Genomic DNA, 14,146 nt, shown 5'->3' with positions numbered 1-14,146 from the left:
GTAATTTTCCACTCTGGAGATGTTATCAAGTTTCATATTCAGGTGCAAACATAGGGCAAAATTTTCTTCCTCAATATGCAGTGTGAATCTACAGTGCAGATAAGAGAATTGAAGTGCATATCTGAGAGGATTTTGCTCCATAGCCCTCAATCTTCAAGACCTAATTATGTGATATTGGCCTTCAAAAATGTGTGAGAAAGTCAAAATGAAAGGACATATTAAAGAACAGTACAAGAAGCAATTTCATTTTGCATGTCTAAAATTTTCCATAACCACAGTTTTATGATTCAGGATTTCTAATGTCAATAATTTACAATAATAAACTCTGTGATAACACTAGCTTTGTGTGGTACAGAGATAAATTTGGGTCTAAAGATCCCATGGTTCATTTTGCAAGAGTAAGGTATTAACCCTGCAGTTCTGGCCAAATTCCAATGTTTTCTATTACATTCTGCCTGCCAAAAATTTCCCCTAAAGTTTCAACTGGATATGATATTCTTCTTCACTCTCTGTTGTGTAATGTTGCTGTTAAACAGCTGTTTCATTTCATCCCAAATGTGACTGCATTTCAGTAGGCTAGTGCATAATGAAGTTTAGTTTATTGTTAACAATAAAACTAGTGACATCTCCTAAGCAGGTACAGTTCAGAAATAGAGTTGCAAATTTCCTTTCCTTCCCGTCACCCAGTGTAATGACTTCTGATGTTATAAATATCATTTTTTTCTTTTAGAATAATGTGATATTTTATGACATTTTATGCTTATATGGTTCAATGGTTGCTTGAATTAGTTCATTGTGTTTGAGGAAGTGACTAGTCTGTCCTCTTCCAAAGAAGCTTAAATGATAAAAAGGGACAGAAACAGTTGTTCTTGGGTGATACACTGTGATCTCCATTTGATAAACTGTGTCAGTTACATCTAACACACTTAGCTTATTTTATTAGCTAATAAGCTGGATGGGTAGTAAAAGCAACTTACACATGTTGTTATATTTCATTAGCTACAAGTTGAAATAACACAACTGGCATCACTGAAGTCCTTTTCATTTCCTGGCATTGGCAGAAACATTTTAAAAATACATACAGTAGTTCTGTATATTTGTGCCCACATATGTAGGATATTTCATGTGCTCCAGGCTGGTCTCCAAGAAAGTGGTGGTGGAGGTGGTAGGAAGAGGTCAAAGGGGCAGCTGTGAATTAAAACACTTCTGCTGATAGCTCAGTGTTCATCAACAAGTCTCTAGGTACGTTAAACATACCTAAAAGTGGATAGCAGGGGATTTATGATCCCTTCAGGGAGAAGGAGCCTTGGGAGAAGTGGATGCTGTGATTTGGAATAATTCTGGGGATTTATATTGCCTGAAAGACACAGGGCTGGCTTGTGCAACCTTAGCATTGGTGAGGCAAGTAGTAGTCTCATTGGTTTCAACAGCAGTACTCATGTGAGTGAGTGCTCACCACCATGGGGAAGGGTTGCACAGTCTGGTTCTAAATAAAGGTTGAGGCAAATTTGTAAAGTAGTGTGGAGAAGATGGCATGACTGCTGTGCAATTGAAGAAGCTTTTCCCTGGCACTACAGTCTCTCTCTCTCTCTGTTTTTTAGAAAAATCAGAACAGTGGCCAGCCATGCTACCTTGTGGCCATGCAGTCAGCTGCCTTCCAAGTGTGGTCCTTGAACCCAACCTCTCACTCTCAGGCAGGGGCATGTTCAGGAATTTAAATTTGACCCCTTTAGGAGGGGCAGCTAGGAGCTCATGCCCCTCCTGCCCTGCTCGGCCCCGGCAGGAACTCTCTCTATCCTCTCCCCAGCCCTTGCCTTCGTAGGAGCTCGCTCTTCCCTGCCTCTGTGACCCTGGGGCCGGAGAAGTTCTGTGCCCCCGATGATTATTGGTGGGGGTGTGCCCCTGCTTGTCCCCCCTTGTGCACACCCTTGCTCTCAGGTGGTGGTGCTAAAGGGAGCCGCAGAGGCCGTGAGGGAGGAAGCCCTTTACGTTACTATGCAGAGAACCCTGGGCTGTTTGCAGAACACCGTTGTTAGGGTTCAGAGAGGGCCCTGTGAGCGAACACTGACAGGGAGTACCATGCCATGACAAGAGGCCTTGAAGGCGAAGGAATAATGTGCAGCCCATCAGGGGTGGGGAGTCATAGGACTTGGGAGCACATTCTCCAAACCAACTGAGTAACCACAGCCTGGAAAATGGATCCCACACTGGGAAGGATCCATTTTTCAGCTACCTTTTACTTAGTCCCTTTGTGCCAAATAGAAGAATAAACTCCAATTCCTTTTGCAACAGCTTCTCATTTAAGTTTAACTTCAGCCCCAGCTGCCTCTGTTTCTGAGTGACGGTAAATGACACGCTGGTTTGGGTTGATGGAGAGGTTTAAATCTGCCTCCAGAGACAAAGACCTTTCAGATCTTCAGGGGCCCAAGAGTCCAGGGTCCATGAAGGGCTGCGTGTGATATTCATTTTAAAAGAATGCAAACAAAATTTGAGTCATGTACTGCAAGACAAGGAGACTATTAAAAAAATTCAAGTCCGTTTTTGTAAAATGTACCTGTGCCCATTGAAATAAACCAACCGTAATATTCAGTATCCACTCTCAGCTGAGCTCCCTCCTATCTGTGTCATGATTATGTCCCTAGCCGCTCTCTCGGTATTTAAACCCATGTGAAGCTGAAGGTATTGTATATCCCCAAAACATTTTGGATTTCAAGTCCGTAGAGCAAAATTATAGCAAAAAAGAAAAGCAATGAACTGTAATGCTACACCTCAGGCTGTGTGGCTATAGTATTTTGAGCACACTTTTCACACACTAAATATTTCTCTCTTCTGACTTTGGTTCCCACGATGGACCCAAGCTAAAGTGGTACTTAAAGTCTATCTGACAATAACTAATATTGAAAAGTGCAGTGTTCCTGCACAATGCTGCACAATAAAAATCCTTTGCAGGAATGGGTAACTGCATCTTTATGACCGCATGACCCCTTCGCCCTCACCTTGTGTTGTTTCTTGTGTGATCTTACCATCTAGGATGAAGCGAACTAAGTAAATTAATCCCAAATAATAATCAAAGTAATGAAAAGCCCAACATTTTGGAATGATACAAGGACCCATTCAAGAAATGTAGCCTCTGTGTAATTGTAATTATAACCACGCTGTTTCACAGCAGAAGTTGTTTTAAAGCAGTGCAAGGAATCGGTCACATTCCTCTGATTCACGTACAAGGTGGTTTCATTTAGAGTTCACAAACAGCTCTTTGCTATAAAAATACCTTATGAAACGGCTTTGATCCATTGCTTTCTGTGTTTGGCTGCAGGACCCTGAAAAATGACACAATATGCTCTACAGCAGGGCAGGGCTTAAACCAATCATTTATTTATAGCATCAGATTTTTGCAGCTCCAAAAGCATGATCAGTATTTTTCTTCTTGCCACCACACACTAGTGACTGTATTTTTCTTTGGCTCCATTAGTAACAGGTTCATTGAGAAAAAGATCACACAGGACTGTGTTTCAGATTTTGAAATTGTGATGATAATGCAGTGATGCCCACTGACAGGAGATACAGGAGAAAGGAGGAGGAAGGATGCTTCTGCAGATAAGGCGCTGGACTGAGTCAGGAGAGATGCGCTATCTTTTCCAGTTCTGGAAGTCTTTGTGTGTGACCACAGGGAAACAATTTCACCTTTCTTGGCCCATATTTCCATAAAGGGAGATTGTGCAACCAAATTCAGCAATATTTACTGCAAATAAATACAGTGAGATTCTTGGGATAAAAAGCATTAAGGAGATGCGGAGTATATCAGATAAGAAAAAATCTGCTTACAAGGTGCCATGCTTAAGGCCGATTTTTGCATCCTGGCTTGTTTTGTGCATGGGTAACTTGCCATGCAGCATTTGCACAGCATCTGACCCTTGGTCTGTTCCATGCTAGATAGGTTCTTCTACAGCACTCATCACAGATGGTAAAATGGATGTGCACACAAACCTCAGTGCTGTATGCATACGTGGGCTGGGCTTGCAAATCTACCTGATAACAATTTGCTTGTTTTATCCAATGACTTGTGTACACAAAGTTGGGCATGCCCCATATGCTCTGTCAGCAACCTTGAAAGGGTGTGAAGGATTCTTAGTTTGTGGTAGGAGGTGTTCAGGACTTTTCAGGATCAGATCCAAATAGAGAGACAGTGGCCCTGCATGCCAAACCATTCCATATGCCTCTCTGTTACAACGGCATTTGTTGCAAGAACAGCTGCTGAATGAATAAAAGAAATGTTAGTATTTTTATTCCTTTAGTGATTTTGAGAGTCTGCACAAAGGCCTCTAAACTCTCCATCTTCAGCAGGATTTTGGACATTGTGGGAAGAGGGGAAAATGATCTGTACAAATCCCGGGGAAGGGAGAGTTGCAGGGATGGAAGGGGGTTGCAGGAAGAAAAGAGGTCAGAATCGGGCAGACCCTGACCACCAGGTGCTATCATTAGTTTGCAGTTTCAGCCCATTGGACATTACAGGAGAACCCGAGATCAGTCAGTGCCATATTTGGCAGTTTAAAAACTACAGAGGGAAACAGATATAAAAATCAAATATCTTAGTCAATTCTTTTTTTTTTAATTGATATTCTCACTGCAGTTTTCTCAGTGTAATGGCCTGGGCTCTTTTTGTTTGCTTGATTCTGTACATATGGAAAGTAAGTTGAATTCTTTCTAAATATCAGGATGAGAGAGAGTAGAAATTGAAAGTGTAACTGATTGCTCCAGCCTACACAGTGAGTGAGCTCTGGAACAGCTGCTTGGCTGTGCTTTAAATACTATTTTAGTAATTGTTGATGAGGCCTGTGTGTGCTAAACAGGGGCGTGCTGTAAAAACAGGAAAGTGGAGAATAAGTCATCTGTCTTGGCTCATCATTTTGTATTAAAATGTGTTAGGCTGCTAGGAAAATTAAGAGAACCATTGAGCTGTAGGTCTCTGTGTGTGTTGTGCCGTTTGCTGTGGCATTATGAATTACCCTGCTGTGAGCTGTCAGTGCTGTTATTGCACAAGTAATCTTCCTAAGGTCATGGCGACTGTGAGCTCTGCAGCTTCGATCTCACGTTAAAAAAAGTTAATGAGTTTATCTTTGAAAATGCCAATGAAGCAATTTTTTTTCTAAGGCTCCTTGCAATTTTCTTCTCTTTAATTGTTGGCCATTTGCAACTAAAGATTCCTAAGAGGGAAACGCAACTGAAAAAGGGAAAAGTGGTATGGCAGATGACACTGTGTCTTCCTTACACAGGGTAAAGAAAGAAATCCTGCTTCCCATGCAAGTGTTAAAATGTAGCTCCAGTCCACCTTTATGCAGAAGCAGTCTGGAGACCAAAGACATTTGGGAAATTGCTATGGAGAGAGGAGACTTAGTGCTTGGTCCAATGAAGCCAATGGCCATCCTTCTCTTGGCTCAGCTCATACACAAGTGCTCAAGGAAAGGCTGGAGAGTGCAGGCCCAGGTTCTCGGAGAGAATGTAGGGAACTTCATACTGGAAGGAAGGGAGGATGGTCTTGTGGTTTAGATGCTTGGCAGAGGAGCAGGAGAGCTGGCTTCCATTCCCAGCTTTGTTGCAAACTTCCTGTGTGACTGTGGGCGAGTTACTGAATTATTTTCTGACTCACTCCTCCATAAAGCAAGTATAAAACTTTCCTACCTCACAGGGCGTTGTAAGGAGAAGTCCGTTAGCATTTGAGAGGTGCTCAGATGTGACCAGTGATGAGGGCTGTTGAAGTCGATAGATCGCTATTTGAGAGTCAGAGGAGGGATGTGGTGGAGAAAGGGGGACTTCCACACACAGTCACTACTGGGCTGTTGTTGTAGGCCAAACTGTTGCTTTCCTGTTTGATTGCTGGTGATACAAGTCCAGTTTATTTAGTTGTAAATATTTCACTCTGAAAGCTTTTGGGAATAAAAGCTGGGAGGAGGAACACAGACCTTGAAAGACTGTTTTTGTGGCTTTTCTTCCAGTTGACCCACGCCATCAGCCTACATCCTGTAATACAAATGCTGCTTAGTTTTTAAATCAGTGCCTAATAGGTATATAGAAAAGTCAGCAGTTAATACAGATCATTTATCTCAAAACCTTCCAGTCAGCTCCTGTTACTCTATAGAGGTCTCTCTCAGCTGCCTGAGGCTCTGCAGGAATGGTCGAAGTCTTCCAACTTGGCTCTGTTGTTTCTCTGAGGATTTAAACTACTACATTTTTTTGAACCTGAAACTAGCATTATATACTGCATCCTTTAACCCAGTTCTTCAGGTTTATTTCAGTTTTAGCAAAGCACAAAATACAAACAAGAAGGACCTTGGCTGCCAAATGTGTCAGTTTCTCCAACCTCAGGTGGCTGTCTCTCACCTTTCCTGTGTAGGAGGGACTTCTACTTCCCCTACTGGACCCTGTAGATAATGTGTAATATTCTCTTCACAGACTGGCAACAGGGTTTGAATATAAACTGTCACTACTGCAGCACAAACCTTGTGCTAAGCAAAACTTCCGCTGACTTCAGCGGGTCCAAGATTTCACTGTAGCTCTCTTTGGTGGAAGCGGTAGTAGGCTGCTATTCTGTCAATCAGCCGAAGCATAACACACAGTGCAAAATCGGTTACAAATGCGTCTCTTGTGCCTATGGGAATGGATGGATCATCGTAGCTGCCCCATTGAGAAACATTAGAAAATAAATCAGCATAAAATCACCTTTATTGCAGTTCTTTGTGCCATTCACAGCTATTGCACTAACCGAATTGCTCTTCCAGATGAAAGATCCATGTGAGGCAGCAGCTCCAGTGCCCCACTCTGTGTAGTGCAGTGACCCTCAACCTTTCCAGACTACTGTACCCCTTTCAGGAGCCTGATTTGTCTTGCGTACCCCCAAGTTTCACCTCACTTAAAAACTACTTGCTTACAAAATCAGACATAAAAATACAAAAGTGTCACAGCACACTATTACTGAAAAATTGCTTACTTTCTCATTTTCACCATGTAATTATAAACTAAATCAGTTGGAATATAAATATTGTACTTACATTTCAGTGTATAGTTTATAAAACAGTATAAACAAATCATTGTCTGGTTGAAATTTTAGTTTGTACAGTACTGACTTCGTTAGTGCTTTTTATGTAGCCTGTTGTAAAAGTAGGCAAATATCTAGATGAGCTGATGTACAGCCGGAAGACCTCTGTGTACCCCCAGAGGTATGTGTACCCCTGGTTGAGAACCACTGGCATAGTGCACATTTTATTCGGGGGACTCCAAAGCAGTTGCAGGAGGACTTTGAAGGACAGTCCAACAGCCACAAGAGAGCACTCAGAGATACTTGCAAACCATCTTCACTTAATGTGTGCATGGGCATAGATAAGGCCATTTAGAATGTCCCACCTAAAATGTTAACCTAGAGCCACCACTGCTTCCATCCAGTCTGACCTGTTCAGAGTGATGGAAGATGCCAAATGGGGTGTAGAGGTTTGAGGGTGCACATAGGAAGATGTGGAACATACATGACACCTGCAGGGATGCCCTCCCTTGCTCCTCAATACGGAGCTAAAGAAAGAAAAGCTGCAATGCGTTTCTAGCACTGAAATGCTTTCAGATTAAAAATGTATGTGGGAGGAACCCTGGATCCATGCTAGTTTAGATATTATAAACCTTTAGCAAAATTAACTCTTTACTTCCTACAGAGGAGCTGTAAGAGCCTTTTTGTTCTTGCAGCTGCAGCAGCAGCATTGACAGAGTTTTCCTTCCTCACTTTCTGTTTTGCAGCATTGCCGTAACCTCTGACATTGTACAGTCTGGGACACTAACGGCACAGTAGCACAAGAGCTCAGTTTGTTACAGTACTACACTTGGCAGTGAAGTGTAAGCCGTGGAACTGATGGCATCATCAGAAGGGAACGAGCCTCTCAGCTCTAATAAAGTTACACTACTTCTGATGACAGCATTGTGAAACAGGACGAGGAAAGGAGCTTTACTGTCTGTAGTTTCACTCTTGGTCCCGAAGAACATGAGCTCATGGGGACAAAATGGTGGACCTAGCAATCAGTCCTATTTTTAAAAGCTACTTCAGATAGATCTCTGAGCCCAACCCACATCCTCTATATCCAACTCTCAAGACATTCCAAGTCTGAGTCGTGCAAATAGCCCCTATCTTTGTGACGTCCCAATTGCCTGCATCTGAACTACAGAGGTGTTTGAAATCCAGATTGAGGTTTTGTGGTTTGACCCTTTTGTAATTTCATAGTTAGTCTCAGAATCTCTTTCTTGTGTCAGTTTTATCCATGGACCCCACCTAATGCAATAAAGTTAAAAGACAGCGAGATCCTCGTTACTGCTCTGCTTGATAAAAACGACATGCTCTGTACATTTTCTAAAAATGAGCAACAGCAGGAAGAGCTCTGCTGTTGGTCTGGAGCTGAGTTTTCCTGTGTGTAGAAGTCACCACCAGTGTTATGGTGTTGGGGTGTCAGTGTTAATTTTGTTTATTCAGATGTCAGTCACGTCGTCTCTGTTCCTCCAATATGCTCTATTTTTAAAGTCTCCTTTCTCTCCAAGAAAGATTTAAAGGTAAAATGACTTACAGAGTTTACCCAAGGTGTCCATTTTTTTCTGATATGACCAGTTTAAACCTACCAGTATTGTGAGGTGCTCCTGATACCTTTGCCCTGCTGTGCTACTCAGTTAGATACTGCTGTATGTAAAGAGCTGCACATAAGATACCATTTGCAGTACACAACAAATAGTTTTAATAGGCCCTACAAACCCAGGAACATTGTATATTCTTGAGACTCATCGGCCGACAGCTTATCTATTAACTATTCATATATACACAGTGATCTCTCTTTTCTAGAGCACTCCTGTAACATGCTGCTGGGTCAGTTTCATATTGGGGGAAACTGAGGCTAATGCTTGTGGGGCTAAGAGAGAAGTAGAAATTCCTACTTTGTGAAATCTAGAAATGGACCTGAAAAATCCACCCCATCTCCAACTTCCAAGGATTTTGGCCAGTGAAAGCTGATAAAGTGAACAGCCAGCCATAGGAATATCCCACTGATAATTCTGTAGTCCTTTATAAGGGCTGATGTCTTAAAGTGTAACATGATCTTTAATTCTAATTAACTGCTCCTTCTCACACAGTTGTCCTTATTCCTCTTATGCCCCTCCCATTCCCCTCATCTAAAATGCGCACTGAGGCAAAACCGAATCTCTGACATTTTTATATTGGTTTAGAAGCTGAAGAGAACAAATAGCACAGTGAAGAGCAGAAACTCTACACAAATACAAACTTGATTTTACTGCATTCAAAGTGAGGGTTAATTGCTTGGTTTTGGACAAAAGTTGAACAATTTCTGCATTTGAAGGCCAGATACAGCAGTACCCTGGGATGCTGGACCCAGGGAATGGCTCACTTGATGAGTACCTGTTCTGTTCTTTCCCTCTGGGGCACCTGGCATTGTCCACTGTTGGAAGACAGGATACTGGGCTAGATGGACCCTTGGTCTGATCCAGTAGGGCCGTTCTTATGTTCTTATGCTTTAAAAAATAGTAGAAAAATAGCTGAATACAAAATGTACCTCCAACACAGTAAGAGCCAGATTAATTTACACACAAGAGTTATGAGACTGCTATCAATGATACACTGAAGGTTGTTAACAATACCAGCCCCTTTAATTGGCTGGTTACAAAGAAGAACTAATAATAAAGTTTCAAAAGACTTTTTAGATAGTATAACAAACCTCACAGTTTGACTGTAAATCCCCAATCCAATGCCCAACAAATTTGTTGAAATCAGATCATTTCCTAAATCCTCATGCTTTGAGAGATAAATTAGTCCAGCTGGATTCAGGAAGAAATCCCAACCCCCAACTCCCCACTCTGGTAAAGTATTAAACAAGTAGGTATATTCCTAACAGTTTACAGCTCTCCAGATACATACTGTCACTGTTGAAGACAGATTTCCAATCTAGATTGACCACATCTGAGTTTGGCAATTCCTACTGTATGTTCCTTCAAAGATGTATCATGTAAACTATCACCCTTGTGCTACCCAGGACTCTATTTTCAAAGGCGTCTTGTATGCACTTGTGGTCACTTCCCAGACCAATGATGGGATGTAAGATTTGTGGAGTTAACAGCACTCTGAACCTCAAGGGAAAAATAAGTTTTGTAGTACTCTGCACTGACACAATGGCAGTTGTGCTCTTGGGGCACCGGAGATATTGCCCCATTGGGGAAAATTAAACAAAGTAAAATACATTTACCTCCATCCCAGTTTTGTGTGTTGTGCACAGCTGTCAATTTAAAGGCCTCATCCTTCCATTTTCCAAATGAAGGAACCATATAAGCAGGCTTCAGTACACCATGTTGTGTAATGCAAGGATACCTAGGGAGGGTGCATCCAACAACTCGACAACACCGCAGAGAACAGAGTGGCATTTCAAAAGTACTCCTGAAATGAGTGCATGTGCAGCTAACGAGAACTACAGTGCCCCATTTAGGTGTTGACTGCTTGCTGGACAGCCAGAGTACCTCGATGGGTTAGAGAGGTGATCTCATCTAGTCCTCCTGGATGCAGGGATGTTGCTGTCACACAGGATTTGAGTGCATGGTGTAAATAAAGTGGTATCCTCTGCTACTCACTATCAACACCCAAAATACAACATGGCGATGTATGCATCAGAAGGTAACCAGGACTAGGGACAGTGTGTAAGGATTTGGATCAAAACCTCTTAATTATAAAAGAACCCAGAATGCAGAATTTCTTCAAGCCTGACTCCCTTCACATTTTCTCTCTTCTTTTTAACCAATTTAAGGGTTAATAAAAGAGTTACTCTCATCCGTTTATTGCCTGAGCTCTTTTTAGCTGCAGGAGATAGTTCTACAGCTGACAGCACATATAGGAAACTATAGTCAGGAAAGGTCACAGAAGAGGGCAGGATTGAAAACTAATCTCAGATCAAGAGTCAGTTACAGCGTTTGAGACTGGGGCCTTGCTTACACTGGGGACTTCCGTCATCAGTGACCAGCCATGGGTTTAACAAGGCAGGGATGGGAAGGGCATATTTAACAGTGAGATAATGTTGAATAGAGATTTAAATGTGTTACAGCTTTATCCCACTACAGCAGGGCCACTATGTCAGGAACACAGTGTTCACAGAGGGCACTATACAGGCTTGGTAGAAACTAACTACACCAGTCATGCAGGGAGCAAAAAAACCCTAACCAAAACACAGGCTAAAGAGATGACCATTGAGGATGCATAACTATTGGTAATTAAATCTTTAAATTGTTCTCTGAAAACCTTGACCTGGCTTCAGGAGCCAACCCAGCCAGCGCTCTGGTATCCTGCAGAGAAGACACCAAGGGGAGGAGGACAGATTTATGACATGGGGATATAAAGAGGTACAGATAGGAGAAGTAAGAGATGGGCAAGTGGTAGAATTCAAAGCCGAGATGGGCTAGGACTAAAGCATCGGTGTGCTGTCTCTTCACCTCCATTCCCTCCAGCACATGAGGGACATCGGAATCACCAGACTGGATCAGACTCCCAAGGCCCATCTAGTTCTATAGCCTGTCTCTGACAGAGGTCAGCACTAGATGCTTCAGAGAAAGATGAGCGACCCTGCACTTAGCAAATGTCTACTGAGTGCAGTGTGGGAAAGCCTATCCGTTGGTTAGCTAATGGTTTCTTAGTTGGTTACCTTAGCTAATTACCAGCACAATACATTTCTGGGCTAGAGTATTGTGGATCCATGCTCTGAAACTAGGAATTCCGTTCTAATCCTGACTCTTGCAGGCTTTGGCCATCACTAGCCTCAATGTTTCAGTTCCCCACAGCAGGGATAATAATAATTACCCACCTCACAGGATGTGGTGAGGACTAGTTAGTTAATGTTTGTACAACACTTTAAATAATTGAAGTCATTGGTATTATTTCAGCTTTCTTTTGATAGGTATCTGTAGCATGGGTGCATGGATTGGCTGTAAAATACTGGCCGAGCAGTAAGAGAGAAACAGAGTTTGTGCTATGTTGCCCAGAGCCCAAGATGGTAACACATCTTCCACTTGCAGTAGTGGAAACGCAAGCACTGTTCTTCACGCCTGCAGGGACCCAACTGCTCCTCCTCCTTGCTAGGACCTGCCACCTTCTCCTTCAGATTCCTTGTAGGGATTTGCCATTGCTTCTCTTGCAGCTTCTGCTGGGGTTCCTGGCTTGCAGTAAATGTATGCCAAGCAGCACACAGTAGCTCATATTACATTGATGTTTATACACCTTTATTCAGTGGAATTTGAATTGCAAACCCCATAGGGAAAGGATGAAGAACTGTGGGGTGGAGGTGTGGGGGAAGGAAAACAGACTTAAGGTCAGGTTTTAGAATTAATTTATTTAAATTGCAATACTTTTATACCTTACATTTTTCAGGACAATGATAGATAGAATTTAGATTTTTTTCAAATTTGGTCCATGTGTCTTGAGTTTTGATAATCAGATGCATTTTATTAATTTAAAAAAAAGTTACAGTACAGATTTAACTGGGGTAGGTTTCAGGAATCACATGACTGGAGTTAGTGTGATGTCACTCTCGTTGCACGGTAGCTACTCTTGAATCATAACTTTTGAGGTGTGATAGTAACTCAAGGCATGGCTCTGTTTTCATAAAAGTTTCCATAGCAAAGTGGCAGGACATTGTGGTCTAACGTTCACAGACCTGTGTGCTGCACCAGACTACATTCTACTATGTGTCTTAAAAGGACTTAGAGATACAATAAAGAGATGCTAATAAAGTCTCTGGAACACAAAAACCAAACGAGAAGTGCAACCAGACAGCCTCTATATTGTCCCATAGGAAGCTCTCTGCTTCCACTGCTCTGTGCTGTGCCTGCAGACCCCTGCAGAGCAAGTCACAGCCAGACGTATGCTTTCTGACTGCAAAGTGGTGCTTGTGTACAGCAAGCAGGTGTGGTTCTCTGGCAACAAGCAGCTCTGCAAATGCCCAAGCACATGCATTTTTCAATTCTCAAGCTGCCTGACCTGAGACTGCAGGGAGCACCACGCTTGTCATTTGTAAATTGAGACTGCTGCTGGCTTTGTATCCCTGGTAATATGGTTTGAGGCATGTTGTAGGTGGGGGAATCTCTTTTAAAAAGGTTCCTGGACTTTGTACTAAAGTGTTACAGCTTAATCATTAATAAGGGGCAGGCTTGGTATAGTAAGTGTGAAATTTTCTTGAATGGGCAGTATATCTCAGCTCAATGCCAGCAGGGTGAATGTGCTAAGAGGAGGGTGAGTCAGAGGTCAGATAGATACACCTGCCCTCCACTGAACTGCCCTGTACACCCATTTGCTTTCGGTCTGACTCCGGGGGTGTGTTATGTTGCTTTCCAATGACTAGCCCAGAGAAAGAATAAGAGTATGTCCACACTGCAATTAGACACCTGTGGCTGGCCCATGCCAGCCGACTTGGGCTCACAGGGCTTGGGCTAAAGGGCTGTTTAATTATCGTGTACAAGTTCAGGCTTGGGCTGCAGCCTGAGCTCTGGGACCCTCCCCCCGCACAGTGTCCTAGAGCCTGGGCTCAGCTTAAGTCTACACCACAATTAAAAGGCCCCTTAACCTGAGCTCCGCGAGCCCAAGTTAGCAGGCACAGGCCAGCTGCAAGTTTTTAATGGCAGTGTAGACATACCCTCAGAGACTTGGGGTCTACTCCAGAGCCTACAGATTTCAATGGGAGTCTTTCCATTAACTTCAATGGAGTTTGGATTCAGGCCATTAGTGCTAGTAGTAGGCAAGGAGTTTGTTAGCTCATGTGTGCTACAGAGCTTTGTTTTTGCTGCCAAAAGCCTTGGGTTCTGTCCCAGATGCCCCATGTTTGAGGATCAGCTGATAATCATGGTGCAGGTGTGCATGCACCCATGGATTTGTTACACAATGCTGAGTTCTCTGTGTTTGGATGCAGCTCACTTGATTTCTCTCTCTCTCTCTGTTTTCCCATCTGTAAAAAGGCATTCCTACCATACCTTGTTAGTTAATATTTGTACAGCTCTTTGAAGATTTCATATATTAAGTAAGTGCTAAGTATTGTTACAAGTGAGGAAAATATTATTTTTGTCCTTTGCTACCTATTTTAGAGGT

At 42.6% G+C, this 14,146-nt stretch overlaps 1 protein-coding gene across 1 annotated transcript in view; it reads left to right on the top strand.

Moving 5' to 3' along the window:
- The window catches only part of FAM53B (family with sequence similarity 53 member B), a 94,592-nt gene that overhangs the window by 21,690 nt on the left and 58,756 nt on the right, over window positions 1–14,146 (top strand). The gene's annotated exons all lie outside the window — the stretch shown is intronic.

The sequence above is a fragment of the Gopherus evgoodei genome, chromosome 7, assembly GCF_007399415.2.
Source record: "Gopherus evgoodei ecotype Sinaloan lineage chromosome 7, rGopEvg1_v1.p, whole genome shotgun sequence".
NCBI classification, from domain to species: Eukaryota; Metazoa; Chordata; order Testudines; family Testudinidae; genus Gopherus; species Gopherus evgoodei.
Note: the sequence above shows the minus strand (reverse complement) of the source record. Positions and strands in the feature narration are given on the sequence as shown.